Source organism: Gastrolobium bilobum, unplaced genomic scaffold (genome assembly GCF_033153095.1).
Source record: "Gastrolobium bilobum isolate Gb01-03AN ecotype WA unplaced genomic scaffold, APGP_CSIRO_Gbil_v1 utg8309, whole genome shotgun sequence".
Lineage (NCBI taxonomy): Eukaryota > Viridiplantae > Streptophyta > Magnoliopsida > Fabales > Fabaceae > Gastrolobium > Gastrolobium bilobum.
Genome location: NW_026897248.1, coordinates 38,737 through 55,617, shown reverse-complemented (window position 1 = coordinate 55,617; position 16,881 = coordinate 38,737).

The window sequence follows — 16,881 nt, the reverse complement described above, 5'->3', positions numbered from 1 at the left end:
TTCAACCTCTTTTCTATCTGTTTCGACATTAGTTGGAATTAGACCTCAGGTTAGCTTTTGCTAATGGCTGAACAAAATCGTGGTAGGCGTGGACGATGGGTTCGCTAGAGCAAGTGATATAAAATAACTCTAGAGACTAAAGATGAACAGTTGTATCAAAGAGATATACATGACATAGAAAACAAAGAGCTACAACGACGAGTTGAGGAACTAGAACGACAATTTGCGAGATCGCAATTATCTATTCAAACTAAAGACAAGATGGAGTTTGGAGATGCATCTGATAACGAGGAGAGAGACGTCAATGCATCTGATAGCCAGGGTAAAATCAAGGAATTCGATGCAAATTTCAATCATCTCTTCCAAATATCATGGTGAAGATCAAGATTCATGAGTTTGAGAGAAAAACTCATTCAAATGAGTTTTTCGACTAATTGCATATCGTTGAGAAGATCTTTGACATGAAAGATCTAGCCGAATGCCAGAAGGTTAAATTGGCGGTGATCAAATTTAGGAAGCATGCCTCCATTTGGTGGAATCATGTGAAAATACGTTACGGAGGGAAAGTCAAAGGTTATGCATAGGACAAGATGAAGAAGTTGCTACGAAATAGTTTTTGCCTAATTATTATAAGGAGGAAACATTTATCAAATATCATATCCTAATGCCGGACAATTTAACGATTAAACAATACACCAATGAGTTTGACCTCATTATGTGTTGTGATGTGGCTAAGGAAGATGAACAAATAATTTCTCGATATTTGAAAGGGTTTCAAATTGAGATATTTAATGTTGTTTCGTTGGATCAATATTGGAGCTATAATAATGTGTGTAGATTGGCTTTAAAGGCGGAAATGTAGTGTAAATGGAAGAGTAGCAATCTCAAATTTCAGAGTCGATTTTCTAAGTCGACAACGACTCTAATCTGTCACTAGTGTCAAGGAAGATATTTTCAAATTTGCTTTCAAGGAAGGATAGATTAGTACGAAACCTTCTAGAGGAAGAGCTATAGCCAAAGATATGCTACAAGTGTTAGGGCATTGGGTATTTTGTTACGAATTGTCCAAATCAGCAGATTGTGATGCTTATTGAAGCTCCCGTCTATGACGAGGTCTTTGTCTATTATGAATCCAATGAAGAGAATAATGATAAGTATATACTTGTTGAGGCTCCACTTTATGACGAGATACCTATTTATGATGAATTCAATGGAAAGCAAGATGATGAGAATCTAATTGTAGATACTCTAATTTATGACGAGTTCCCTGTCTATGATAAACATGATGGAGAGCATGAAGATGAGAATCCAGAGGTGGAGAAAAATTCTTTATAGTGCATTTCAGTGAGTCCCTAATTGTCAATAGAGCTTTAAATGTTGTTGTAGGAGAAGATGAATTATGGCTTAGGCATAACATCTTTCTCATTAAGTGCACTAGTGGAGAAAAGGTCTACAACATAATAATAGACAGAGGGATCTGCAAGAATGAGGTGCTTACTTCCATAGTGGATGCAAAATTTAAAATAAAGATAGAAGATATTGAATTGCATCATTCACATTGTACTTTCATTGGAAATGTTGAAATTTTTAGTGGAAAATCAGTTAGTAGAAATCTTAATATCTCTTACAAAGTTGAAGTTCTATCCAAAAATGTCATGGGGAATGATCCTTCATTCAAGAAGTGTTTAGTTTGCAAGCAAAATTATGAATTTGGGCACGACGGACGTAACAACCTTGTGCTCAATGGAGATAACGATTTAGCTTTTTGTGGAAGTTTAATTGGAGATAGTCCGCAACAATGAGACTAGATGTTACCTCACATAGAACTTTCCTATGACAGACCACAAAATTGAACCACAAGCAATAGTCATTTTGAGACGATCTATACGTGTGTCCAATTACTCCTCTAGAACCTACACCATTTCTGCGTGTGTCCAATTACTCCTCTAGAACCCACACCATTTCTAGTCCCCAAGCAGTTTAGTTCAAACGCAGATGAACAAGCCAAGCATATCAAAGAGTTGCATTCACAAGTTCTACCCTTAATTAGGGAATTTGGTGATATTGTACAGGAAGAGTTGCCATTGGATTACCACCTGAAAGAGTTGGTAACAATGAAGACGAAGCAGATTTGAAGACGAATCTTTTTCTAGCAGAAGAGGATGATACACCTAAAATTGTATTAGAAGTTGCATGCATCATTTTGGGCTTTTTAGATTTATTTTTATTTTTAATAACTATATCATGATTTTGTATTTTTTTTTCTTATCTTAGGCTTAATTTTTTGTTGATTGATTTATAATCAGCTATTTATTTCTTTTAGGAGTATTTAATGGTGATTGGATTGTAATCCTCTGTCTTTAAATTAACATCATACAAAAGGTTGTATAGGACTCCAATTGTAGGTTGTTGAATATTGAATATTAATACTTGTTTTAGAGAACAGAGTTGTGTTTAATCTATACCTATTTATTTGTTCAACTTCTTTTCTATGTGTTTTGACATTAGTGAACTTTGAGAAAACAACAAAGGTTTTCTGAATGAAATTAAAAAAACTTTATCAAAGCAAATTGCTCGTGGATAAGCTCTTTTTGCATATATGATTGTTTAGTCTCCAAATAAGTGAAGGTAATTCTTTTTCCATATATTTAAATGAATTCAATATTTTTGTAAGTAACTTTGACCAAAGAAGATTAAGCTTGTGTTTGAATTTATTCACTCTCAAATTATTAGGATCATATAATTATTTCTACTTGTACATAGAGTTTAGGCAAAACAAAAAAAAGTTAAGCATAAAGTGGAGATGAAAGAGTAACATAATTCTCATTTTCAATTGATTGACCAAAATAATAGTGTCATAAATAAGAAAATGATGTTTTGGATAAGGGTATTTTGAAGAGCTTGAACATATTTTATTTTGTAATCACTTTTGCAATTTTATTATTGCTGATTATTCACCAAGTTCATCATATGTTTTTGAAATGGGGAAATTAGTTAATTAATTCTCAAGCACAATCCAACCTAGGTGTTAAAACAAAATTATCACTTTTACACAATATAACCATAACTAAAAGAAACATTCGCCATTATATTCCAACTAACTATGGCAGAGGTAAGGACAATGTTTTATGCAATTTTATCATGCATACTTACAAACAAGTTGTTCCTAAAAAAATTAATTAATTAAGAACTATATGTTTCAAATAAAAGTCCAATATTCAATTGAAGATGCGAGAGAGAGAAAATTACATGGCCCCTTTTTGCCGCCATTGTATGCCAAGTTAATTTATGGAGAAAGATCATTTTGGTGGAAAACATTTTCTCTATTATTTGGCTGAAAGAAGGAAAGGATACTCTTGGTGTATCATTGTTTTCTTAAGATATATCACTTTTCTACGGTGTCCAAGATTTTGGATAATTCAACATCAACATTAACAACACATTTATCTCAAACTAATTGGGGTCAGTGGTAGATGAACCCAAATAATTGATACGAAAGGCTTGGAAAAAGATAATAAATAAATAAATAAATAATATATATATATATATAAGTAATAAAAGAAGGGGAGATGAAAAAGGGACCATCTCGAACAAAGGAATAATAGAGGGCCTAACCCTCCTCCATGCTTATAGATTTTCACCATTTCGTTCTAAGGCACATCGTCCGCCAATCTATATCTCACTCCATTAAGTCTTGTTTTACTACCTTCTCCCAAGTAAATTTTGGTCTACCACTACCTTTCTTTGTGTTGTGCTCTTGATAACAAACTTTTGCTTTTACAGGAGCATCCAGGGGCCTTCTCATTATGTTCTTAAACCACCTCAATCTATGTTCTCTCATTTTTCAGCCACCGGTAGTACTCCTACCTTTCGTCAAATATCTTTATTTCTTATCTTATCCATCTTTGTATAACCACATCCACCTTAACATCCCCATCTCTGCTACTCCCATTTTATGCTCATGTTGCCTATAGCCAACATTCAGTTTCATATAGCATTACAGGTCTTACTAATGTTCTATAGAATTTTCCTTTTAACTTAAGAGGGATTTTGCTTTCACACAAAAACCCAGATGCATTACGCCATTTCATCCACCTACTATGATTCAATGATTTACATCCTCATCAATGTCTCCACATTTTTGCAAAATGGATCCCGGGTATCTAAAATCATATTTCTTGGGTACCTCTTGACCAAGTAGATGAACAAGATCTTGGTCTACATCTCTTTCCAAAGAAAACTCACACTTCAAATACCCAGTCCTGCTCCGACTTAACGTGAATCCTTTAGATTCCAACGTGCTTCTCAACAATTTAAGTTTTCTATTAACACCATCTTTGTTCTCATCAATAAGCACAATATCATCGGCAAAAAGCATACACCATGGCACTTTCTCTTGAATATCTTTTGTTAGTTCATCCATAACTAAGGCAAAGAGATAAGGACTTAGAGCCGAACCTTGGTGTACACTTACCGTGATAGAAAAATAAATTGATGTTTCATTACCAGCTTTCACACATGTAGTAGCCCCATCATACATATCATTGATTGCCTTTATATACTGTAACATCCCCGTCTCGAGCCGGTTCAATTAACATACATATGATACAAACAGAAATAGAGGAAGACTTAACTTACGAAAATACGAGCTAACTTTTTCTTTTTCTAGTTTAATTCTTATTTGACGGAGACGAAAATCGGACAGAGTAACCTCTGTAAATCGGACAACTGGGATTTTCCAATCCCACTCTCAAGGGTTCCTGACAGACAGTTTATACAGCATATACTTTCAGAAATACCAGATATCCATATAGAATCATATACCCATCCATGGGCGCATACATAACTTGGCTCCGTGCCACTATATCTAACAGCATGCAATCCAACCCGTAAACATAACTGAATACTACATCATCATATCAACATGCCTGAATACACAAAAGTACATGCATCAAACTGAAAGACATGTACAAAACATATACAGGCCAAATACAAAGTAAAGGATCATACATCATGATCCACAAAATATTGAGATACTAAATAACATAAATATACTCCCAAAATAGCAGTAGCCTACAGCTACTCAAAATCTGGTCCGTCGAAACGCCTCAACCACGGGTCGCATCCCTGCCTAGTGAGGGCTCACCGGGGATCTGAGAACCTGAAATGATGTCCCCAAAAAGGGGCGAGATAACAAATCTCAATAAGCTCCAGGTTTATAGAGAATTCTCCATACCCCTGGACTCACTCCTGCATGTAAGTCATATACATAGTATACAAGGCAACATATAACAGATATCTTCACTGAACAAAACATATATACATATCTTATTAGAGGTATGCGCCGTCATTCCAAAGGGAGGACCCCCAGCGGAAATTAACGCATGTGTTCCCAATGGAGGACCCCAAGCGAAACCAGAACATAACAGAGGTGTACACAGCCAGTATCGAGGGAGGACCTCAAGCAGACATCAGTGCACAAACAAATCAATGGCCAAAGATCAATAGAGAAATCATATCAGAACAAGTCATATCATGTTATCAAATAGCTCTATATGAATGCATCTATACAAAGCATCAAATACAATCATACAATCCAACCATAGTTCACTAACCATGGTGGAGCACTCAAGCAGGAAAAGACTCCTTAAACATAGAACTTACCTCTTGAAGCTTTACTAATTCACTTACTATTCGCACAAGTTACTTATATAGCTCCAACGAAAATTCAAACCCTCTCAGTCCCTAGGCAAATCTAGAGAAAGAATTCAAAACAAAATCAATAAAATGTTACAATTCCATGAAATTTACACAAGCCATACATCTTATTGTTCACTTTCGTTTCCTCACATTATGCCAATCCTATGCCAATTCACAAGTCAAGACCATGCCTTAACAATTTCCTTTAATTTACCAGTTTATAATTTTTACAATTCCTAGCCTCCATAGAGCCTATATGGCTGAAACCAATACAAGAGAAGCTAGGGATTTCCAACTTCATTTGATAACACAAGGTTCCTAAGTTGATTATGTATTCTCTTAACCAATTTAAGCACAACTTAGGTATATTTTCTTTCGAGAGGCCGTGGGGTTCACTTTAAGGAAACCAAAATCCCTTTCACAATTTCTCAAACCATTTCACTTAATATTTTTACCAATTTCTTGCATTGGAAACTCAACACATCATCAATTAGTTTTTAACATAATTATCCCTAAATAGACTAAAAAGGCCGAAATGTATAGGGTAGGTTTTCAAGGGGTTTTCCACAATGTAATCTCATTTTCACACTTAATCTCAACATACACCAACATACTAACCTCCACAAAACATGCAATTAAATTTTTGCACAACAAACCCTAATTAACCCATTATGGCCGAACCTAGGGGAGGGAGGTGCAATGGGATTTTTCAATTTTCAAACACATGTTGATGCTTAATTCACACTATAACTTCCTAAACAACAACAATTCATCATCAATTTCAAATTCCAAACTAAATTATTTCCCACCAAAACATGCTCAAAACTTTCAAGACTTAAATCACAAAAATAAAACCATGGAATAGAGATTTCTTACCTATAGTTGCTTATCCAAGGTCCAAAGAACAAAACCTAAGCTTTGCTCACTCAAAATCTACACTTTTTCACTTGGATGAATAGTGCCACGAATTGGGGGCGAGGAAGAACTCTCTCCACAAGCAATTTCAGCCCAATTAAAGTGGTGGAATGGATTCCTTGGGTGATTTCCTATGAATTTCATGTAATAGACTTTGTGATTTGGTTGAAGATTGAAGAAGAAATCATGGAAAACAAAAACTAAAACCTAGCCCCCTTCCATGAAGTGAAGCTCGGCCAAGAGGAGAGAGAAGAGAGGATTTCTGGTGTGAATAGTGATTCACTTAAGTGACTTGGGCTTATATGCACATATGGCCTTTTACCAGATGTTTTTCTTTCGCGTATTTTTCACTTAAATGGAACCGGAACTAACTTAAAGCTACAGGCATATTTTTATTTTTCTGAACTCATTTACATTAATTTTTATTTCCTAAGGAACAATATTCATAATTTGCAGTATCGTTTTTGACGAAATGCACTGTGGTTCACTAATTGTGCACTGTTTGCATACGAAACTTAAAACTTATTAATTTATCATTCTTTGGCCTATTATGACTTGTATGACATATATTGGACTTTCTTATTCTTATTTCATCAATTATTTATTTCTGGACTCTACCGGTTGCTTAAATAGTGGTACAAAATACCCGATAAAAAACACCATTCACGAGATTTTCACGGACAGAGCCAGACTATACAATTTTTCGTTCTGAACTCATATTTGGCGTCAGAATTGTCAAATTATGTTTCTAAAATTATTTTACTCATTTAAGCTCTACCAGTTAATTCACAAGAATGCAGATAATCCGGCAGAAGACATTGTTCATGACCTAGTCATGATTACAGTCAAAATACTTGAAATCACGCTCTGAATCTAATTATGACATTTAAATCCTTAAATTAAACCTCTAATTAAGATTTACCAGTTAGGGTCATTATACATACTTTGACAGAACTTTTTTCTTCTCAAGAACCCACTATAAAATTTTCCTTGGAACCCTATCATATGCTTTCTCAAAATCTATGAACACCATATATAAGTCCTTCTCCTTTTCTCGATATCTTTCCATTAATTGTCGCATCAAGAAAATGGCTTCCATAATACATTTGATATGAATAAGGAGACAACACCTAGTGATCCATTGTAATTGTCAAATAGGCCAAGAAGTTTAAAGAAGCTCTTAGTGGGTTGATCCAGCAAATGTGGGCTAATCATGAAAGACTTCAAGTCCAAATTTATTCATAATCAAAATTTAGTTAATGGCATCAATGCAAGGGAGGTTGAGTGGAAAGAGTAGCAATTTTCAATGTCAATTAATGCTTAGTGGGGCTGATAACATTTTCAATGTTATTAATGCATAGTGGGGTTGTTTCACATTTCCAATGTCATTAATGTTTAGTGGGCTAATTAGAGTCTTTTCTTTTTTCCAAGTTGTCAACTTTAAATTAGTGTCTTTTCATTTGCTAGTCTTTTCCTATTCTTGGAGGGATGTTCCAAGTATAAATAAGGGAGGATATAACTCTGGTAATCAGATTTTGAAGTTATAATATCAATAGAGAGGTTTCTTCTCTTTGGTTCTTATCTAGAACTCTGAACTTATCAAGAAGCTTATTCTTGTGGCATTCAAACCGGACTTATCACTCACCTTCTTCTTTCTTGAGTGTGGCATCTTTATCCTTCTTATACCTTTGGTTCTTATCTTCCATAGATAAAGGGTCAATGTTATTTATTTCTTGTTTTAAACTCCTGATTGTAGAAACGATCCTAACTAAATTGGTCTTGGGTCTCACTATTCTTGGTGAGGTTCATATCAACATCTTCCTGGCATAAATCCAAATTGATTTCCAGAAACCTTGTTATCTCTCCTCAAACGATGTTCAATAACTCTCTTCCACAACTTCATAGTATGACTCATTAGCTTAATGCCTCTATAGTTAGAACAATTCTGTATATCTCACTTGTTTTTATAAATAAGCATAATCATACTTTTTCTCCCTGCATCAGACATCTTATTTGTCTGAAGAATCTCATTGAAAAGATTGCTCAACCATTTTATTGTCATATCCCCAGGCCTCTCCACACTTCACTAGGGACACCATCAGGTCCCAAGGCTTTATTAGTCTTCATCCTCTTTAAAGCCTCCTTAACTTCATGTGTATTAATTTTGTGCACAAATCTTCCATTCAAATCATTGTAAGCGTCCTCCAAGTCCACCTCGCTTTTATCGCCATCCCTATTAAACAGCTTGTTAAATTAGTTCATCCATTTTTCATTTACATCTTTATCTCTCACCAAAAGTCTTTGATTTTCATCCTTGATGCATCTAACTTGGGTGAGGTCTTTACTTTCCTTATCCCTTATTTTTGCAAGTTTATATATACCTTTTTCACCATCCTTGCTCCTAAGATTTTTACACAAATTGGTGAAAACCTTGCCTCTAGCTTCCCACACTGCTTTCTTTGCAAGTTCTCTTTATTGGGACTTTTATGCAAAGATCTAAAGCATTCCTTCTTCTATTTAATTTCCTCTTGCACCTCTCCATTCCACCAACAAGTTTTCTTTGTATGAAATTCATTTCATTTGCTTTCTCCTAACATCCTCATTCCAATATTCTGAATACACATAGCCATCTCATTCCATATTGCATTTGCTCCTCCATCAAACTCCCTAGGTCCTTCATGCAATATTCTTTCATTAAACTCTCTCTTTTTTTTCTCCTTAAGCTTCCACCATCTTATCCTTGGGTTTTGGGCCCTCTTCCTTATTGTAAGTACTTTGTTAAACCGAACCTCCAAGATTACCAGCTTATGTTGCGTAGCAACGCACTCTCTAGGGTAGACCTTACAGTCGACACAAGTAAGTTCTATCTTCTCTTCTAGCTATAAAGAAATTAATCTGACTATGATTTTGGCCACTATGATATGTGATTAGGTATGACTCCCTTTATCGAAAAAAGGTGTTCGCTAGCATCAAATCCTAGGCTAGTGCAACATTCAGGATATCTTCTCTAGTCTCGTTTCTCTTCCCATAGCCAAAACCTCCATGAATTTGATCAAAATCTCCATTGGTTTTACCAACATGACCATTTAGATCTCCTCATAAAAAAATCTTCTCCTCTCGTGGTATCCCTCTCAAAACCTCCTCCAAGTCTTCCTAAAATTGGCTCTTATCATTTGGTTATAATCCAACTTGGGGTGCATACACACTAAGGATATTTAAGATTAAAGCACTCACTACAAGCTTAACTAGAATAATCCTGTCGCCTTTTCTTTTGACGTCAACAACTTTATCTCTTGAACTTTTATCGATCATAATTCCAACACCATTTTGACTCTTGTTTATACCTATGTACCATAACTTGAAACTAGTACATCCACTTCCTTGGCCTTTTCTCCAACCTACTTAGTTTCCTGCAAGCAAACAATGTTCACTTTCTTTCTAGCAAAAACATCTGTTAACTCCCTCAATTGACCCGTTAAGGTTCCTATGTTCTAACTTCCCAATTGCATCCTTAACCCCTGTGCTATACTTGCCTGCCACGCTCGTTCATCTGCGTGTTGGGACCCTGACATACTTCTCACCAAATCCGGGTGAAGACTTGGCATCTTGAGGCAAGGACCCTACCTCATTTATCACTACACCCGGGGCTCGAAGCAGCGCCTTGCCTTGTGGCAAGGGTCCTAGCTCATTTTTTGCTACACCTGGAGCCCGATGCAACACATCGCTATGAAGGGTACACCCTAATGAATAATCATAAGGGTTCATCTCATATATATATAGCTGCTTTTTATGGCCGGTTCGCTACACCTGACGCCAACCTTCCTTCTTTATCCTAGCTTAGGATAGACCATGCATGCAAGCACACATAGGCGGAGTTATTTTTGGATAATTATCTTTCAAATTATAATAAATTTCATTTGTATCGTGACTGTACTTCCACTCTATAGTCCCATCAAATGCAACAATATATATAAGGTTAATATGCTATTAAAAACCAGATATGAATTTCAAAAATATCGTCGGTCCCAAATTCAATTTATACTAATCTTATGATGGCATACAATAGACATGTCTGGCTGCTGACAATAACCGTTGCATTGACCGTTAGTAGCGAAAAGATGTATCAAAGAAGAAACAAAGATGGGGGCAATTTGTGAGATTTACAAAAAATCAAGGACATTTGTAAAAGAAAAAAAAATTATTTTATATAAAAACTTATGGAAATTGAACACACAACCAAATACAAACTACTTAAACCCTTCACTTTTAGACCAATCCTAGTAACTTTTTATAAAAATATTATTATTATTTTTTATATAAAAATTATTTCTAGTCAAAAAGTTAACTGTGTGGGACGAAGTCCCTAAGAACATGTGGTAGACCAAGGGCTACCTAGGTTCTCTTCGTACACAAAGTAAAATGCTCCTAGAGCAATCTAGAAGTGTGAGGTTGAGCCTTATAAGCTCTATTTCACCTCCCTCCCTGGTCTATATTAGAAGTCTTACCGGCACGTCCCTTCATTTTCTTTTTCTTTTGTTCTTTTATCTTCTTATTCATAACACTTATCATGTTATACAAATATGATTGCTTAGATTTTTTTATACAATGATAATACTAAATTTCAAGACAATACCTTTATGCAAACTATGCAAATCACGTACGAGTAGCTCATTGGGGCAGAGCCAAGACTTTTTCCTGTGGGGGGCGAAAATTCGATATCAAAATAATGCAAAAACCAAAACTTCAAAAGCATAAAAAACAAATAAACTAGAAATTCACATTAAAAAAAACTGTTTTGTTACCTTAATTTCTATGTTCACATGTCTTGTTGAGTTTAAGCATTTTGTATAACTTGAAAATTCTTTTTATTATATTTGGTGCCATAGCCTTTGAGAAAATTTTGCAAGATTCCAATCATAAAGCGTAAAAGAAATCCAACATGTTTGGCACTATAAGTGAACTTTCAATCAACAAACACCAACCATGATTTATTGCATAAATATGAAAATAATAAACTATCCAGTCCAATGGTTTAATCAAGATTACAAATCAGATCGATCCAATCAATAAATTATGTAAGTGAACTGATATTGAATCAGATAGTTATTTATAAATCGTGATACAATCGGTATTGATTTTGAAAAATTTATGTAAATCATTTGCAGTTTTACATTCTTATAAATTAAATTATATGACTTGATGATTTTTTTTTTTTGGATACTTAAATATATAACTTAATACAAACTACCCAAACCCCTTATACTAATATACTATTATATTTATTATATAAATACAATATGAGGAAAAGAAGAAGAAAAATAATGGTGCAGATAAGACTTTTGTTACATATGTCGACTAGTAGTATTAAGCAATGTTATCAGAACCGACCCATTCATTGACCCGGCCGAGGTACTGGGTCACTGATTCAACTGATGAGTCATCGGCTGAACCACATGACCCGAGTTAGTATATAAAAATCCATAAAATATTCAAATACATGTAAAATATTGTTATACTGGGCTGCAAGCATATATAATTTTGAAGGGATAAAAAAAGTCATATATGATAACCACATACAATATATCATGAAAGAAACAAACAAAGAAAAAAGAAAATTCAAGTATCAAGTAACCATATATAATTCATCTATCAAGTATCATCAACTAACTATGTTTAACAATTATAAGGCATTACCAACTCTTCCCATAAAAATGGATTTGTAAGGAATTAATATGTCACATTCTCTTAATTTACTGTCTCGTAAATTACTTTGGTCCTAGAAACTGGAATTTGATGTCACTATAGGAGAATATACAACTAGCAAACAAAACTACAAAAGTTTTTGGATGGAGTTACTTTTTTCACACAAGACGAGACACCTTTGATTTTTTTATTTTTTTATTTATAAAAATGCATGACCTGTCGGTTTTCATGACCCAATCGGGTCACTAGGTTTGACCGGGTCCGATACGTGACAGGTCCGATACTTGACTCAAACCGATCCAATGATCGGTTCGCTAAGTTCTGAGTCGACCCGGCCAGTTCGAGCTGGGTCTGATAGCACTGGTGTTAAGATATATAAAATAGGAGAAAAAAATAAGAAAAATAATGGTGCAAGTAAGACTTTTACTACCCATCATAATTGTAAATTAGAAGTTTTAACCAATTCGGGTCTGTAATATCCAGTGGCAGAGCCAGGAAATAATTTTAACCCGTGCGAAAACATCCATTCAGATATAACCCAACCAGTTCCAAGATTGTACGATTTTTGAAAACTCAGCCCGTGCCAAAATTGTACCATAATATTTAATTAAAACCTATATCATTTTTTAAAATCAGCCGGTGCCAAGGCCCTAGCTGATCTCAACATGGCTCAGTCACTGGTAATATGATTTCCTTTTGCACCCAGTGTTTTTCTTGTGGCCCACATTCGATCCATGTAAATTTGAATGTTGAGAAAAGAAAATGGAGTATTTGCTAGCATAATAGAAACTCCCCATGTTCTCTTTGCTAAAGCATCAACCATTCCTTTTTTTCTCTGGTGCTTCTTGCTCAACATGTTTTTTACACCACATGACTTGTCTTTAATTTTTTTTTTTCAAATTTTAAGAGGGGCGGCAACCCACCCTAGTCCCATGATCCGCCTCTGGTAGCTCACAACTAGTGGCTTGCTTTTTAACGTTTTGAACATCAAATATCTAAGGCATATATCATTGGGTTATACATGTATAATGTTACATGAAAAACACCGTTCGATCCTGCAGAGACATAAAAGAAGAGAGAGAAAGTGAGTTGAGGAAAGAGAAAAGAAGAAAATGTGGATCCCATGTCTTTTTTGTTTGTGCAGGAAAACAAGTTTTATTTCTATTACATAACAGATACATTTCCTTATATCATTTAAGAAAGTGGAATACAAACCATAGTTATATTTAAGGGAAAAAAGACTATCATTTAAAAGGACACAAGTTGTGTCCTTTTAGGCTTTGTTTGGGAGTTTGGAGGGGAGGGGAAGGTAGGGGATCCAAGGGGGAGGGAATTGGAGGAAGGGAAGGAAATTGAAGGGTATTCCCTTCCCTTGTTTGGGAGTTAAAAAATGATAAAGGAGAAAAAATGAGGGTTAATGAGATATTTTTACCATTTTATCCTTTTTTTTAAATTAATATAATTATTATATTTTACAAATTAAATTAAATTTAAAATTTCTAACAAAATTATTTATGTACTTTTCACAACACCAAAAAATATCATATTTTCAATAAAATTTCTACGTTGCAAACGATGAAATTTTCATCACAAAATTATTTTTTTTCGTCGGAATACTTTTTGTCGAAAAGCGACGAAATTTTTCAACTGATAAATTTTTTTACAAAACTAAATTTTCTATCAAAATTTTCGACGAAATTTACTTTCCATCATGAGTAAGCCCATTTTGGTCCCCAACAATAAAAAAGGCTCATTTTGGTCCTTAATTTTACAAAAATAGGGCCACGTTTGTCCTTCCGTTAGTTGGCGTCCAACGGCCCAACTAACGGAGCACACATGAAACATTAGTTTGTTGAGTCACCGTTAAGTATGCCAGCGTGGAAGTAATACGACGCCGTTTTGAACATGCCTTATGTCTTCTTGGAGTTTTGGACAGCTCACCCTAGCATCAAAAGCCCTAGTTGGTCCCTAACAAATTTATCGAGGCCTTATTTGGTCCTTAACACTAAAAAAAATGGACATGAACACATAAGTTGCAAGGCATATTGCAGCAAACCACCAACCACAAACCTTTCAAACCACCATTGCAGCAATCCACAGGCCCTACTTGATCTTGAATGTGAACATTATTATGCATGCATTATATATATTATAAAACCAGACAAGAACCGCTAGCATGACAAAAAATGTATATATATTATTCGTGGAATTTATAGATGTTGGGGGGTATGCATATGTATATTACCATTCCAGCTAATAAGCAAATGGAAAGATGGACACATTGCAAAGATTTGGCGGTAAGCAAATTTTTTCGAGTGAAGTAAATTTTTACTAGTGAACCCTCTTATACTTGTTGCTTACCGTTCCACGTGTGCTCCGTTAGTTGGGCCGTTGGATACCAATAAGCAAACTAACGTTCCACGTGTGCTCCGTTAGTTGGGCCGTTGAATGCCAACTAACGGAAGGACAAACGTGGCCCTAATTTTGTAAAATTAAGGACCAAAATGATCCTTTTTTATTGTTGGGGACCAAAAGGGGCTTAGTGAAAATTGTCAGGGACGAAAAGGGGTATTTACTCCTGTTTTAAACTAAAACAGAATTTTGTCAAAAATTTAGACGGAACATTTTCGGTTCAAAATTTTGATGGAAATGTGTTCTGACAAAAATTTCGACAGAAATTGTTTTGTTAGAAATTTTGATGGAAATGTTTCATTCGAAACTTTTGATGAAATTTAGATTCTGTAAAGAATTTTGACATAATATTTTTTCCGTCAAAATATTTATTCGAAATATTTTTCATCAAAAATTTTTGCGAAAATATTTTCTGTCAAAATTTTTTACAGAAATGCATTCCGTTGAAAATTTTGATGGAAATGTTTTTTATCAAAACATTTGACAGAAATATTTTTGTTCGAAAATTTTCGATGGAAATGTGTTTCGTTAAAAATTTTCGCAGAAATTTTTTTTGCCAAAAAGTTTAACGAAAATGTTTCCGTCAAAAACTTTCGACGAAATTTAAATTTTGTTAAGAATTTTGATGAAATTTTTTTTTGTCAACAATTTTGATAGAAATATATTTCGTCAAAAATTTCGATGAATATGTTTTTTTGTGAAATAATTTGGAAAAATTTAGATTTCGTAAAGAATTTTTACAAAAATATTTTGTCACAAATTTTGATGGAAATATTTTTCGTCAAAATTTTGATGGAAATATTTTTCGTAAAAATTTTTGACGTAATTGTTTTACGTCGAAACTTTTCGATGGAAATGTGTTTCGTCAAAATTTTGGACGGAAATATTTTCGTTAAGAATTTCGACGGAATTTAGATTTTGTCAATAATTTTGACTGATTTTTTTTTCCGTACAAAATTTATGTTAGTGATTATGCCAAAATCTGGTTTCGTCTTTAGTTTTGACGGAAACTTTTTGACGTATATGATTTTTATCAAAAGTTTCATCACTATTTTTGAAAAAATATTTTTCGTCAATAGATTCTGTCGGTATTTGAGACTTTTCTAATAATATCGCATTTAAAAATGATTCACAATTATATAATTTTAATATTTTAATGCTAAGGGTAGATAAGTAATTTTTAATATTTTTCCCCTCAAACCTTCCAAATTGGGGAACTTTAATTTTAAGAAGAAGGAGGATTTTGGAGGATTTAGTAAAAATTTCTAAATTCTTCCTCTTTTTTTAAACTCACAAACAACGCTAAAACCCTCCTTTTTCTTTCCTTCTCCTCTTAAAATCATCTCTCAAACAAAACCTTAGATGATTTACACAAAGTATGACTGTTCATACTTTGTGTAAATCTGAAAAGTTTTTTTTTTTCTTCCCAGTCACATAGCTGATGTGCAAAGTGAAAAAAAAAACAATTTTTCAGAATTACACAGAGTATGACCGGTCATACTCTGTGTAAGTCACTAAAAAGACATAACTTGTGTTCTTTTGAACGACACACTAAATCCTATGTTTAATAATGATAGTATTCTTGGAGTTGAAGAAAGCAACAACACCTTGATTGTCAGAGAAATTGTCCAATAATTATAAATTTGGTATTATTAAAACAATAAGTTTTCTATTTTTTTAATGGAACTTCTTATTAGCTTAACAAGATTATATCATGTTGGAGGATCTTAACTATATAAAAATAAATCAACCGTGATAACTTATTTTTGTACGATTATAATTTCCTTATATGACATGGTCATGTTCAGTACTACATAAGATAATCTACTCCATTTTTTTATTACTTTCGGGATAGAAAGTTAAAATTTTTGGAACTAAAACAATTTAATTGAACTAAAAAAATGAATATTTTTTTTATAGAATATAGATTACTCAACCAATCCAATTCGAGTTGAATAAGACAAGGCAAAACTCTCCCTATTAATTGTGTTCTTCACTTTAAATTCTAAAAACTATAAAACAAATATTATTTATAAAATCATCCATCATAAAATATCTATTATCACTTTTTCTTTTTTACTTTTAAAAGCAAAAAATAGTTTTTCAGAACAATAAACAAACAGTGCCTTCTTAGTATTTCATGTGTGCATG